The 10,870-nt window shown below is 37.1% G+C and overlaps 1 long non-coding RNA gene across 1 annotated transcript; it reads left to right on the top strand.

Moving 5' to 3' along the window:
• Positions 1-4,291: 4,291 nt before the first annotated feature.
• On the top strand, positions 4,292-4,717 carry LOC132178162 (uncharacterized). The gene is made up of 3 exons (XR_009439808.1): positions 4,292-4,389; positions 4,499-4,591; positions 4,668-4,717. It is a non-coding gene; the product is annotated as an uncharacterized LOC132178162 (long non-coding RNA).
• The last annotated feature ends 6,153 nt before the right edge of the window (positions 4,718-10,870 follow it).

Genomic DNA, 10,870 nt, shown 5'->3' with positions numbered 1-10,870 from the left:
ACCGATGATCACGAACAAACAAGCTCCTTCTACCGATTTTGGGAAGATGGTTTACGAGAACTTTATCCAGGCTGCAAGAAATTTACACAAATTGCTTTTGTACTGAAGATGCTTCATATAAAGGCGTTCTGCAACATGAGTAACAAGGCGTTTGATATGATGATTGACTTGATAAAGATGGCCCTCCCAGATGGAGAGACATTGCCACGCTCGTATAGAGAAGCAATACAGTTTAGGCGACACGTGGGATTCGGTTACGATAAGATACACGCATGCAAGAATGGTTGTGTGCTTTTTTGGAAAGAACATGCAGACAAAGTGGTATGCCCAAAGTGCAACAATTCAAGATGGATTGATGGCAAAGGCAAAAAAAGTAATATTCCTCAAAAGGTCTTACGGTATTTTCCAATAAAATCAAGGTTACAACGGTTGTTTATGACAAAAGAAATGGCCAAGGAAATGCGGTGGCACAAAGAAGGTCGAGAAGATGATGGCAATACTCTCAGACACCCTGCCGATTCTATTGTATGGAAAGAGTTTGATAAAAGATATGAGTGGTTTGCAAGTGATTCCCGCAATGTGCGGCTTGGTTTAGCAAGTGATGGTTTCAACCCATATGGTAATATGAGTACAACATATAGCATATGGGCAGTAATGTTAACGGTGTACAATCTCCCTCCGTGGATGTGTATGAAGAGTCCAAATTTGATGTTGTCCCTTATTATCCCTGGGCCTTCAGATCCCGGAAAGAATCTTGATGTATATTTGCGCCCATTGGTTGATGACTTGAAAGATTTATGGAATGAAGGCATACGCGTGTACGATGCATCAAAGAAAGAGACATTTCAATTGCATGCGACATTACTATGGACTATAAATGATTTTTCCGCATATGGAAAATTATCTGGGTGGTCTACAAATGGAAATCTTGCATGTCCAGTATGTAATAAGGATACATCGTTCAGGTATTTGAAGTATGGGCATAAGGTGTGCTTCATGTGTCATCGTCGGTGGCTTCCTCAAGAGCATCCATGGCGCAAAAGAGGAGATTTGTTCGATGGTACAGAGGAGCATAGATTGGAACCTGAAGAATTGTCTGCAAGTCAATTGTTGAAACAATTAAGGGATGCTGAGGGTTTACAATTTCGAAAAACAAGCGGGAGAAAGAGAAAGCACACAGATGTTGTGTTGAATTGGAAGAAGAGAAGTATTTTCTTTGAGTTGCCTTACTGGTCAAGTTTGAAAGTACGTCACAATTTAGATGTTATGCATATTGAGAAGAACATATGTGAAAGTATCTTAGGTACGTTGATGAATATTGATGGGAAGACCAAGGACACAGTCAAGGCACGAAGAGATTTACAGTTGATGGGTATACGTAAAGAATTGCATGTGCAGCCAAATGGTGAAACTTATAAGATGCCACTTGCGAAGTACACATTGACAAGAGATGAGAAGAAGAGTTTATGTGAGTGGTTGTCAGGTGTTAAATTTCCTGACGGGTATGCATCTAACATTGGTCGATGTGTGAACAAGCTTCCTGGTAAAATTTCGGGTATGAAAAGCCACGATTGTCATGTCTTCTTACAGCGCTTGCTTCCTGTTGCAATTAGAAATTTCTCTACGTCGGAAATACGAACAACATTGACCGAGTTCAGTACATTTTTTACGCAGTTATGTGCACGGACGTTGAAAGTTGATATCCTAAAACAAATGAAAGTCGACATTGTAATAATTTTATGCAAAATGGAAAAAATATTTCCGCCAGCTTTTTTTGATGTTATGATCCATCTAGCGCTTCATTTACCTCGGGAGGCCGAGCTTGCCGGTCCTGTACAAAACCGTTGGATGTATCCGTTCGAAAGAGAACTTGGAAGATATAAGAAGTGGACGCGTAACAAAGCGCGTCCAGAGGGGTCTATTGCCGAGTGTTACCTAGCTGAGGAGAGCTTGACCTTCTGTTCCAGGTATCTTCGGGGGATTGAGACAAGATGGAATCGTGAACGGAGAAATGTTGACGTTGAGGAAGTAGAAATGAGCCAGCGCTTGGATGTATTCTCCCAACGAGTTCGGCCGTTAGGAGCAGCTAAATTAGTAACACTGGATGCTAATGATTTTGGTAGGGCACGATGGTATGTGCTTACCAACTGTAACGAAACGGCCTCATATTTGGAGTAAGTTTAGTAATGGTCTTTGTGTTTTACCTGTTACGACATGTTATAATTGTAGCGTTGATGATCATTTACGAATACGTTTATTTTTCATGCAGTGAACATTATAATATGATCAAAAGAGAAGGCGGCCGTGACATTGATAAAAAGCATGAGGCTAACTTTGAACGTTGGTTCCATAAACGTTTATACAATAGTGGGTGTACTGCAGACAATGGCTCAAAACAATTATATGATCTTGCATGCGGGCCTGATCGTCATGTTAGATCGTATAGAGGTTGCATCGTGAATGGGGTTAGGTACCACACGAAAGAATGTGCAGAAACTCGTACTACCCAGAACAGTGGTGTTTCTGTTTCAGGTGAGGACGAAACCTCAATAACTGAGTATTATGGTGAGTTAAAAAATATTCTAGAGTTACGTTACCCTGGCCAAAATCTCGTGTACTTGTTTGAGTGCGATTGGTGGGACACTGGGAGTGCAACAGGAGTACAAATGGACCAAGGCTTCACGATTGTGAATACTTCTCGTACATGGTGTGAATCCGACCCGTTCATCTTAGCATGTCAAGCTTCGCAAGTGTTTTACTTGGATGATCCCAAATTGGGTGGTAATTGGAAAGTGGTGCAGAAGTGGATCAATAGAGACATCTATGATATTCCAACAGTACAAAAGGGAGATAATACAGAAGATGACGAAAGACTCAGTGATGACGTATACCAGGAAGGTGAATGTGTTGGGGGTAATATGGTCTTTGTTGATGAAGCAAATGTTGAAGCCTCCACTCAATTACGTAGAGATGATGCGACAATAGCAATTGATGAATTATATATTCAACTTGATGCAAGCATATTTGCCAACGATAACTTGCCGAACGAGGACTATGATACAAACTTTGATGAGGAAGAGGAGTTATGTAGCGACAACGATATAGACTCTGAACACGAAGAGGACTCTGAACACGAACAATCATCTTCAAGTAACAGTGATACAGATTCTGAATATGAATCTGATGATGATATGTGTTGAACATAAGCTCACATTTGGTGTAAGTACAAAGTGTATTAGCATATTTAATGAAGTTGATGCTCTCTCTCTCTCTCTCTCTCTCTCTCTCTATATATATATATATATATACATGTATTGTGGTGTTTGTTTTTTTTTTTACTAGCATAATTATTGTATGTTTGTCAAAAATATTGAACATACTATATGGTTATAATTTGACTAATATAATTTTTTGGTTTTTGAGTTGTTTGCAGATTGATCATAACAATGACAACAACAGGACGTAAACGTGTTCCAGCAGCACGAGGCCGTGGCCAAGGTCAAGGTCGGGGCCTTATTGACGAGCATGAGAGTCCGACTCCCAATTCTGGGTTTGGTGATACAGATATGCAAATGGCGCCCTCGCCCCCCCTCCTCCTCGAGTCAGTGGATAGGCATCCTTCGCACGAGTCTAATGATCCTATTCACTCAGTGGCAGGATTGGATTCACAGGGAGGCGCCCCTACTGCATCTTGTAAGTTTATGAATTATATGTTTATGAAATGTTATTTTTGTATTATTTTGGTTTGTTATAGACATTTCACAATATAACTTACTACGTTACCATGTTTTGCGTAACAGCTACTACGTCTGTCAGAAGTGTAAGGGGTAAGGCCAAGTGTAAGAAGTTGAGTGAGCACGTACTTAAGAATGGTCCCTTAGTGCTAAACATCCCAAATAGACACCGGGCACCTGTAGGCGATAATGCATCATGGTTTGCAAGCAAGATTGGAGAAATTATTCGTAACATGTGCGAACTCCATCACGGTGAATGGAAAAAGGTCCCAGTTGAGGAAAAGAGCAAGTTATTATTTCATGTTCAGGTATGAATATCAATGTAATGTTTAAGAATATGTTTCGTATGAAAAAATAATGTGACACATTTTTTACCATTGTTTTCTTATCTATTATGTATCAGTCAAATTTCGCACTGAATATGGGACGATACGAGCACGTCAAAGCTGTTGAAAATAAATTGGGTCGTGCATATGCTAGGATTCGTTCGAACTTGTATAGAGACCACTACAAAAAATATTTTGAAGGCATTGATAAAGACGATGATGAGGGGATTGCCAAGGCTAAGGCTATTGGGAGGGAAAACGTGCCAGCAGGATATGGTCCTGAACAGTGGAACCTAATATGCGACTCATTTGATGACGATAAATGGAAGGTAAATATATATTATTATACTGATTAGAAAATTCAGATTGATATAATTTGCATGCACTTGAGGACATTTTATGAATAATTGTGTTTTTTTTTTTCTCCAAATTTTATAGAAAAAGTCTGCACGAAATATAAAAAACAGAAGCAAATTGGAAACAAATCACACAGCTGGCACTTGTTCATTTGTTAACGTCATTTACAAAAAGGTAAGTATCTATTTTTTATAATTTAATTAAAGTAACATTATTTAGTGTAAACTTTGATTATATGTATTATGTGTAGGAACAAGAAACAAAAGTGAAGCCCAATCCTGTTGAACTATATGAGGCTACCCATATAAGAAAAAAGGATAAAGAGTTTGTGAACGACAAATGCAAAAGTCTATATGTAAGTAAATCTTTACGCTCCGATCATTAAGTTGATTAGTGAAGTACATGAATAGTAAACTTGCATGAAGTATATATTAAACTAAGGCCAACTATGACTTGTGCAGCTTCAGATGCAAGAATTAACAACCAGTGAGGCCTTAGAGGAAGGCAGTGTGGAGGGGACAAGTGTCGAGGACCGAATGCAAGAAATAGTCACACAAGTGCTAGGGGGCCGACGATCTGGTCACGTTAGAGGAATGGGATGCGGTCTTATTCCCACCCCTTTAAGTACTTCATCTCAAGCGTTCACGCACTTCGACAACCATGACGAGTGTAGGAAAAGACAAGAAGATACTCAAAGCGAGCTTCAACAGACTAGAATCGAACTTCATCAGTATAGGGAGAATTTGCAAGCCAACGTTGAGGAAACCAACAAATTGAAAGCCACTGTTGAGTTCTTAATGTCACGTATTGGAGGGTTAGTGAAACTATATCTATGCATTAATTTTACAAAAACACACATACTAAGTAATCGTTAAAAAGGTTATTGATCATTATATGAAATTCTATTCTTATTAGGTCTGGAGGGAGCTTGCTTGGAGGTGCATCAAGTGAAGCCAACAATTGAGGGAGCTTTGGAATAACCATTTATTTGGGATGTACTTTTTGATACCATCTATTTGTAGATATTTTTTTTTGATACTATGTATTTGGATAGTTGTTGGTACTTTCTATTTGCTATTGTGTATTTGAGTATTTGTTGATCGTGATCTGTTTGGTAATGTATATTTGTTGGTACTTTTTATTTGGTTTATATTATGTTAAGATATTCGCAAAATTGTTGGTTCAAGAACTTTTGAGTTAGTAAATCTCCCTTGACATGTTTATCAAGGTTAAAGAGCTTTGAGTAAACAATGCAAGGGAGTAATAATATCTTTCTAAATTTTATTTTTAAGTGTATGCAGGATGATAAGAGTACAAGAAAGTTAAACCACCCAAGCAGGTTGTTACTTTAATATGTTTCATGACCAAACACATTTTTAGTATTTCTTTCTCTATCATGTTGGGTTTCATTCTTATTGTCTTTGATATTATATATTGGTTCATTGTGGTAGATTACTCAAATTGCTTATAAGGATGAATTGGCAAGGAAGAGGATGCAGATAAGTATTTTATTTTGGGTTTTGAAATTTTCCTGGCCATAGATTGTAAAACATATATTTAATAGTTTTCTCCCTTGGCAGGTTTGGTTCATGGGGCAATTCTCACACATTTTTGATGATTTTGATGAGGTTAGTCATTTTGAGTTACGTCGCTTGTGAGAATTTAGATTAGTTTGAAGATTGTTGTCTGATGTGGTGAAGTAGTGTTAATGCATAGTAGTCTTCTTTAAAAGGTGTTAAACTTTTAAACTTTGCCAATATTTGTGGTTTTCGGCTTCTGTTTCCAATGATAGGTGTCGTTTTGTAGTTTTAAGTCATTATTCATGATATGTTTGCCCTTTATATTATATCATTTTCATAATTATAGGATAAAGAGGTATAAGATGTGTTAGTTGTGGTGAATGAATGGGAGAGAGTGGTTGATGGGTTTGTTTTGTTTTGGTGATTGATAGCGGCGGGGTGGCTGAGGAAGATGGTGGGAGTAGTGGGGGCGAAGGATTTGCCGGCGGAGCCGTCGGAGCAGGAGTTCAGGCTGGGATTGAGAAGTGGGATCATTCTCTGCAATGTGCTCAACAAGGTTTACTCTGGAGCTGTGCCCAAGGTTAGCCTTTTCCTCATCCTTATCTTCATTTAAATTCTGTGTCTTTTTTGTTTTTTCAATTTGGGATGTTTAAGCAGTAGTTTGATTTCTTTTTAGGTGGTGGAAAGTCCATGTGATTCTGCTCTGGTTCTTGATGGGGCCGCATTGTCCGCATTTCAGTACTTTGAGAATGTGAGGAATTTCCTGGTGGCTGTGCAGGAAATGGGAATTCCTACGTTTGAGGCGTCTGATCTGGAACAAGTATGTCAGGATTCTCAAAGAATTAGGGTCTTTAGTATCTCTGTTTTTCATTAAAATAGAAATTTCTGTTACTTTTAGCCCATTTTTCACATACATCAGATGTTGAGGATAGAACATATATGGTTTACGGATAGAAATTTGTATAGTAATTCAAAATAAATTTGTTAAATTTCAGGAGGGAAATCTGGTTGAATCTGTGCTAAGTAAGGTTGTGGAGGAGTTTGAGCATTGCATTTCAAGCCAATTTGAGCTGGTATGTTAGCTTTGGTTATCCAAAACAATCATTTTTCTTTCATTATTTTTCAGCAGAAGGAAACAATTTGGGCAGAGAGATCCTTTTTCAATATGGATTAGGTGATCAAATATGCTTTGACATTCAACTTAGGACTAGGAATTGATGCACATTCCAAATCAATAAACATGTTCTCTTGGATTCTAAACAAGTTTTTTTTTCCTCTACTTTTCCTATAACTTAATTAATACCTATCTGACTCGTTATTTGTTCATTTATTTGTAACCATTATTCTTCTTTGTTGTGCTTTGACTCTCTATGTCTTGGTTTGGTTACACTTGTTAACCAAGTTTAATAAACCTTTGTTGGTCAGTTTTTATGGAGGGTAGAATGTAGTGTGGGCCTTTTATGAAATTTTGAAGTATCTGATAGGATCTTCAAAATGATTGCCTCTAGCTTGTATTGGACACAGTCAATCTTTGTGGCAATAGAAAGGATAATTTCAGATAGGATAGAACAACAAAATATATAGGATCATCAATTGAGCCTCTTGTTTGCATGGGAATGTATTTATGTGGGCAAACATAATTTGTTATTGAGGTCCATAAACCAACCTAGTATACAGAGATTAAGGCTTAGTTGAGTTGACTTTAAAGCTTCAAAGTGTGGATATTTTTTTTTAAAAAATATTTTGGCTGCTGTATTTTATGCACAGAAAAGGAAATATTCTGATAAGTTAGGACCTCAATGGAGCAAGGAGGAGCTTGAGCATTTTTATGAAGCCTATCGGAAATATGGAAAAGACTGGAAGAAGGTATGCCTTTATTTGACATTGTGTTTTATTTACTCTTTTGGGATTTACTTAATTAGCCATAATTGGTTGTCTTTCATTATATAAGCAGCTTCTAATTTTTGTGGTGTAACTTCATATCTAATTTGGTTATGCATACATATGCAAACATTTTTCATGCTTTCTCCCTGTAATACTGTTTACAATAAAATTTTCTGTTCTAATGAGACAATTTATAACGTGCTCCAGTTTTGTTTTTGGTCTCTTTTCTATTATTGACTTCTGTGCATATCCAGGTGGCTGCTGTAGTACATAACGGATCAGTTGAGATGGTGGAGGCTCTCTACATTACAAACTGGGTTGGTAGCGTCCATTACTGTTAGATTGATTTATAACTAGAATCCGTAAAAAACAAAGCTTTCTGTAATTTAGGAGTATTATGGCAATTATACCAACAGTTCTGTATGTGACTACCTTTTCCTTTCCTTGCATAAGCAGTGAATATTCTTCTTTTCATGCAAGCTAATTTTTAAAATTAAGCACTATTTTCACCTTTCTTGTATAATCTATTGGGCTTTATTTTAATGTAATTGATTTGCATGAACTAATGATCAGGGTATGACCTGGTTTAATATTTCTTTTGTTTTTTTCTTAATACTTGTCACTGCTTTGTCTTGAATGCATTCTTATAGATTTGAATAAGGGTCATAGTGCTCATTTACTTCTATTAATTGCAAGTTGGAGGATTGAATCTACTAAACCTCTTGGCAGAAAATAGTTTCTTTTGCATCCCAGTTATTAGATAGTTTGGAGCGGGTTTGTCATTCAGTTAATAATTTCTTCTAGTTTCAGTAGTTAGTTATGGTGAGATTCTTGATAACTAAAGTTAATAAATTTGTATGAAATTTGATCTTAAATTCAGAAATGAAACTGGTTTGCATATGTAAGTAATTTGGTTCCCTGGCCTGGGTCTGGGTCTGCGATCGATCGCACAATCGTGTGCGATCGATCGCAACATCTCAAACACCTTCTGGTACTACGATTGATCACACACGATTGTGCGATCGATCGCAAAATCTCGAACATCTTCTCGAACACCTTCTGGTACTGCGATCGATCGCACACAATTGTGCGATCGATCGCATATTATTTTTTTTAAAAAATTTTTTAGGACCATTAGGGTCCACTTTGTGGACGCTAATGGTTAACTATTAGCGTCCACTTTAAGTCGACGCTAATGGTTAACTATTAGCGTCCACTTTAAGTCGACGCTAATGGTTAACCATTAGCGTCGACTATGACTTCCTTTTACATCACCTTTAGGGTCAAAAAATTGTGACTTTTAGGGTCCATAAAGTGGACGCTAAAAGTTATCATTAGTGTCGACCTAAAGTGGACGCTAATGGTTAACTATTAGCGTCGACTTTAAGTCGACGCTAATGGTTAACCATTAGCGTCGACTATGGCTTCCTTTTACATCATCTTTAGGGTCAAAAAATTGTGACTTTTAGGGTCCATAAAGTGGACGCTAAAAGTTATCATTAGGGTCGACCCTAAGTAGACGCTGATAGATAATTTTTTATTTTTATTTTTTAGGACCATTAGGGTCCCCTTTATGGACGCTAATGGTTAACTATTAGCGTCCACTTTTATTTGGACGCTGATAGTTAATTTTTTTTTAAATTTTTTTAGGACCATTAGGGTCCACTTTGTGGACGCTAATAGTTAACTATTAGCGTCCACCTTAAGTCGACGCTAATGGTTGACCATTAGCGTCGACTATGACTTTCTTTTACATGACTTTTAGGGTCAAAAAATGTGACTTTTAGGGTCGATAAAGTGGACGCTAAAAGTTATCATTAGGGTCGACTTGAAGTGGACGCTGATGATCACACGTATGAGCATTAGGGTCGGACTATTAGCGTCGACACCTTTAGGGTCCAAAAGTCGACGCTGTTGGCAATAGCGTCCACTTTAGGACTTTTAGGGTCGACTTAGAGTCGCCCCTAAAGACCTAAATTCTTGTAGTGCGTAGAGGTTATACCTTTCCTTTCTTTATTGTATTGATCTCCCACTGCAATATTTAATCCCTCTATATAAAGAAAATCTCTCTAGCTAGCTCTCCTGCATTCATATCTAGGGTTCTTTCTCTTTCTCTATTTCTCTATGAGTTTCAGACTCTAATTGGAAGAGAAAATGGCAGGTTCTTCCTTTTCTTCCATGGTTTTTTTGGGTGTTTTGGCCTTCTTTGCTCTTGTTTTGCCAGCTTTGGCTGCGTATCCGATCAAATATATTCCTGGTAAATATTTATTTTTATTGTACACAAATTTTGAATTTGCACATGCCTTCTAATCGATCTCTTTTTAATTTTCCTGTCTCTTGATCATTTGTTTATAATTATGAGATAATTTACAGTCGTTGCGCTGTCACCATGTAAAAGTTTTAGCAAAACTTGGCAAGGGGCATGTAGGTCCACAATAAACTGTAGTGAGCAATGCATTAATCTGGAGCAGGCAGAAGCTGGAGGATGTAAAGGGATTTGGCATAGAAAGTGCTACTGCTTTCACAGGTGTTAATCCTGAGTGCAATGAAAAACACATGGTTATTGAGTAATTGTATTGTTTTGTTTGGTTTTCTCTTACAAGAAATATATGTACAATGTTGATCAAATTTGGTTATTCTCATATACATATATATACATATATGCTTTTGGAAAGAGGAAAACTTTGAAAATAGCCTTAATTGATTCAGTGCAATCCATTAATGGTTTTCTAATATATTATATATCAGTATTGGAAAAATACTTCTTCTTTAGAATGGAGAGTGAGTAGATGATCATGAGTTTGTCCCGTAACAAGAGAAACTATGAAGTGGTGAGGCTCTTAGTAAAAATGTCTGCAAGTTGATGCACTGTAGAAATATAACGGGCTAAGATTTCTCGATTGACAATTTTATTTTTATTTTATTTTTTTATTTTTATTTTTTTCTAATTGAATAAGGGAAAAAATGCTACAGGGAATTCTCGATTGACAATTAATTTGTTCACAAATGAAACGATAATCAAGTTTGATCAATATGTTTTGTTCTTGCA

Source organism: Corylus avellana, chromosome ca1 (assembly GCF_901000735.1).
Source record: "Corylus avellana chromosome ca1, CavTom2PMs-1.0".
NCBI lineage: Eukaryota > Viridiplantae > Streptophyta > Magnoliopsida > Fagales > Betulaceae > Corylus > Corylus avellana.
This window is presented reverse-complemented; position numbering and strand designations above follow the sequence as displayed.